Raw genomic sequence first — 5209 nt, 5'->3', positions numbered from 1 at the left:
CCTCCCACACGGTGAGCTCCTTCCCACCCTCTTTGAAGCAATTTTTTTTAATTTAGTTAGATGATAGATGGATGGATGCATTATGTATGATGATAGATGGTTAGATGGATGGATGCATTATGTATGATGATAGATGGTTAGATGGATCGATGCATGCATTATGTATGATGATAGTTAGAAATGTGAGAAATGCAAGAAATGCAAAAAAATAGATGATACATGATGATGTTGATGATGATAGATTATGATGTTGATGATGATAGATGATGATGTTGATGATAGATGATAATGCTTTTTTATGCCTTGATAATTTTTAGATGATGATGATGATAGATTTCCTTTTTTTCGGAAGAGATGATAAATGATGATGATTGTTGGATCATGATAAATGATGATGATGATGATTTTTTTATGCTTCGATGATTGTTACATGATGATAGATGATGAAGATGATGATGATATTAATGATGATACGGTGCAGGTTCTGTGGTGTTCCATCTTGGTGGAGTGATCGTCGTAGGAGCTGTTGGACCCCGATTGGCCCTCCGCTGTTCGACTACTTCCTCTACAGCCGAGGGTGAGCTATGAATCATGTCACTAGATTTCATTCTCAAGTCAACTGGCATAACTTAGGCGTGTCCCGTCCGAAAGGGTTGCATCAATAAATATGCATTCAATTGCATATTTATCACCGCAGCTCTTTCAGATTGTCCAGCGTTTTCCACGGATAGCCCGAGGATGTGTAGATTGGGTATGTTCTCCATGTTCTACCCCGTTCCAAGACAGGATTTCGGCGGCGCCTCCCCATTGTTCTCTAGAACACATTCTCTCGGCTATTTGCCGAGACGTGTATCTGGAGAACAGCGGGGAGGTGCTACCGAGATTTTGTCTCGGAACGGGGTAGAATGGAGAACGTACTCAATCTACACATCCTTGGGTGGGATCAGGACCCATCTTTACCTATTAGAAATGTAGGTGGATTCAACGCGGTGGAAACTGAAAATTTGATGTGATTAATTTAAGTGAATCCTTAATTATGTTGTGTGGCTTGCAAAAAAGCAGAGGATGACAGATAATCAGTGGATGTACAGTGGTTTTATCCGTCGGAATCGAGTAACATCAGAGTGGATTGCAAAAACTGATGTGTATTTGAAGGAGATATTCCATCATCCAATGAGAATTATCCCACCATGCCCCTGTGCGAGATGTGCCAGACGTCACCGTAGAAATCAGATGGACATGAGTGAGCACCTTCGCACACACGGATATATGCCAAACTTTGACATGCCGCCAATAAACATAGTTGAGCAGGACCGTGGTAGAGAGGAGGTGATGCGACAACGCATCGATGGATATGAGGACGACCGGGTCAAGGACATGCTAGATGATGTCATTGTTCCAGAAACGGCAAATGCGACACCTTTAGAGAATGAACCGGAGGAGCCGGAGGCAACCGCAAATGCCTTCTTGGAGGTCTTGGCCTCGTCGAAGAAACCTCTTTATGCGGGTGCGAAAATATCTCAGCTAGATGCCATATCGCAACTGATTGCAGTCAAGGCTGAGTACGGCTATAGCCAGAAATGCTTCGAAGCATTCCTGGGAGTATGGGCTAACAGCCTCCCTGAGGGTCATGAGCTGCCGAAAAGCATGTACGATACAAAGAAAATAATGAAGGCACTCTCTATGGATTATGAGAAAATAGATGTTTGCCCGAAGAATTTCCTTTTGTTTAGGCACGAGTATGCGGATGACAAGTACTGTAGGCAGTGCGGTTCGTCTCGGTACATTGAGGTGGTCGGTGAGGATGGTGAGAAGAAGCAGCTAACCATCCCCGTTAAGGTTCTTCGGTATCTTGATTTTATAAAAAGACTGCAACGCCTTTTCATCATGAAGGAGTCTGCCAAAATGATGAAGTGGCACAAGGAAGGTATAAGGTATAATCCAAAAAAATCGTACATCCATCGGAAGGGGAAGCATGAAAGTCGTTCGATGAAGAATACCCTGAGGAAGCAGCCGAGGCTGGGAATGTCAGGATAGCCATATCAGGTGATGGGTTGAATCCATATGGTATGTCATCCAATCCATACAGCTGTTGGCCCGTGTTTGTAATTCCGCTCAATCTTCCTCCTGGTGCCCTAATGCAACGGAAGACCATGTTCTTGTCGCTCATCATTCCGGGGCCTGATTACTCGGGGAAGCAATTGGGTGTGTTTATGCAGCCGTTGGTGGATGCTTTGCACCATTCTTGGTACTTTCGAGGTTGACATACGACCGGGATCTGCAGAGAAATTTCTTGATGAAAGTTTGGTTGCACTATTGCATGCATGACTTTCCCGGCTATGCTCTATTCTGCGGATGGTGTACAAGTGGGAAGATGCCATGCCCAGTGTGCATGCAGGCTCTGCGAATGATTTGGCTGAGTAAGGGTGGCAAGTATGTAGCCTTTGACCTGCATCAACAGTTCCTCCATCCAGACCATCCAGACAGGGAAGACAAGAAGAACTCCACGAAAGGCCGGGTTGTTCATGAAGTAACCGAGATTCCAACATTTTCGAGGGCAGATGTTCTTGCTCAGCTAAAAGCTCTCCAGCCTAAAGTCAAAGGCAAAGGCAAAGGCAAAGGCAAAGGCTTCGAGGGATATGGTGAGACACACAACTGGACTCACATTACCCCCTTCTTGCAGCTTCCCTATTTCAAGGACCTCAAACTTCCTTACAATATTGATGTGATGCACACCGAAAAGAATATGGCAGAGTCGCTTTTCCACACGATCCTCAACATTCCTGATAAGACGAAGGATAACGTTAAAGCTAGAGCCGATCAACAGAGAATTTGTGATAGACCACATCTGAACATGAAGCCTCCCACAGGCGGTCGAAAAAACTAGTTCAAGCCAGATGCTGACTTTGTCCTTAAACCGCCAGAAAAAAAGGAAGTACTTATCTGGCTGAAACACATTTTGAAGTTCACCGATGGTTATGCATCGAATATAATTAAGCGAGTCAATCTTTCAACGGGCAAAGTGACCGGCCTGAAGAGTCATGACTACCATGTATGGATTGAGCGGATAATGCCGGTGATGGTTTGAGGCTATGTCCCCGAGCATGTCTAGCGAGTGCTTGCCGAGCTAAGCCATTTCTTCCGCACGCTCTGTGCTAAATAAATAAGTAAAGACATGATTGAAAAATTGCATAAGAAGGCACCGGAGTTGATAGTCAAGCTAGAGAAGATCTTTTCGCCATGCTTCTTTACTCCGATGACACATCTCATTCTGCACCTCATGAACGAGGTATTGTTGGGGGGCCTGTGCAGAATTGCTGGCAGTACAGCCCTAAGAGACAGAACAAGCATCTCCGACAAAAATGTGGAAACAAAGCTAAGATTGAAGCTTCCATAGCTGAGGCAGTTATCCTAGAGGAGGTGTCAGACCTCAGGACATCATACTATCCAGACCACGTTCCCCATCTGCATAACAAGGTGCCTCGATACAATATAGAAGAGTCGAAGTAATGACCCAGGCTCCATCTATTCAACGTGCAAGGTGGGAGTGTTGGGGCCTCGAAACCTTATAACATGCCACATCAAGAGTGGGAGGACCTCATGTTCTATATCTTGCACAACATCAAGGAAGTTGAGGAAGTGTGGATGAGGTAATACCACTACACCATTCCTTTATGTCTTCCACATCATCATGTTCTATGTTCACTTAGTCCCGGTCTAACACCATTTTTCTTTTTTTAGTGATTTCGTTCAAGAGGAATGGACGGGAATGAATCCTCCTACTGAGGCAGAGGCACTTACTCTTCTCTGTCATGGAAACCCTGGACGTAAAATTTTTGTTGCTTGGTTCATGGAGAAAGTAATTTTCCACACTCCCCTATTAAATTCCTAGTTCAACATTTATTAGTTAACTAATGCACGCAACAATTTCAATCATACTTGTAGGGAAAAGATCCGAACATATCTATGGATGATGAATTGAGATGGGTTTCCATGGGTTTTGACCCTGCCGTCATGACATGTAAAAAGTATGATGTGAATGGGTATCGCTTCCATACAGAGGAGCACCAGAACAGCCGACCTGATCCCAAAACTATAAATACCGGAGTGTACACCCCCGGTCAAAATTCAGTAGACTACTACAGAAGGGTACAAAATATATACGAGATTAAATTCCACTAGGGGCGCGAGACCCTAAGTCTGCTTGTGTTCAAATGTCGATGGTTCGATCCGCGGGAGGGGGTAAAACATATGCCTTCCGGAGCCAATCTCTTCATTGCGGCTATCCAAGCTACACAAGTATGTTATCTGCCTTACCCATGCCAGAAAGAGTACCTAAAGGGTTGGGAAGTTGTGTTCAAGGTGTCGCCAGATGGTAAGCTACCGAACCTGAATGAAGACGATTACTACAACATTAACCCCATGACATACGAGGGAGTGTTCTATCAAGAGCAACTTGATGATGATGATGTGGTTAGAAATGATGACGCTAGACCATTGGGTGATGATGATGTGGATCGAAACGACGACGATGCACGGAATGATGGTGAGACCATTGTCAATGAAAATGACATACTTATGCTAGAAAAGTTAAACGAAGACGCTGTCGACGAGGAAGAGCCTCCACCTTCGTCAGACAACAAAGATGATATGATTGATAGTGATGATGAGACGGACCGAGAAAGAGGTTACAATAGTGATGATTCATATGGTTTCTAGCAGATGTACGTTTCAAGTCTTTTTTTCTATAGTTTACGAATATGCCTTTTTACGCATTTTTATTAATGTGTTTATTATCATGCCTTTTCCTTCATTTCATTAATTTACTAATTGTTTATTCTCTTTTCAATGCAGGTTCGTGGAACATGGGCAAGGGGAAGGCCGACGGCGTGGGTTTCCTACGCAAGGTCGTTAGCTTTCCTAGTCGGAGTGGTCGTGCACGTAATCCTCCCCCGGCTACTTGATGATGACTCCTCACAGGGAGGTCGAGGGAGAGGTGCCCCTAGAGGAGGAGGGGGTGGGGGGAGAGCCACTACAGGGGGTCGCGGCCAGAAAGAGTGCACCCTCACCGACTTAGGGGTGTTGTCTTCGAGGCCCTCCTCTAGTGAGGTACCCTTCTCTCGTGAGGTACCCTCTGGCGAGGAGGAGGAGGAGGACGAGGAGGAGGAGGAGGTTCGGGATGGGGCCGAGGAGGAGGTGGAGGAGGAGG

The sequence above is a fragment of the Triticum dicoccoides genome, chromosome 3B, assembly GCF_002162155.2.
Source record: "Triticum dicoccoides isolate Atlit2015 ecotype Zavitan chromosome 3B, WEW_v2.0, whole genome shotgun sequence".
Classification (NCBI taxonomy): domain Eukaryota; kingdom Viridiplantae; phylum Streptophyta; class Magnoliopsida; order Poales; family Poaceae; genus Triticum; species Triticum dicoccoides.
The sequence above is the reverse complement of the archived record's forward strand: the minus strand, read 5'-3'. Positions refer to the sequence as shown.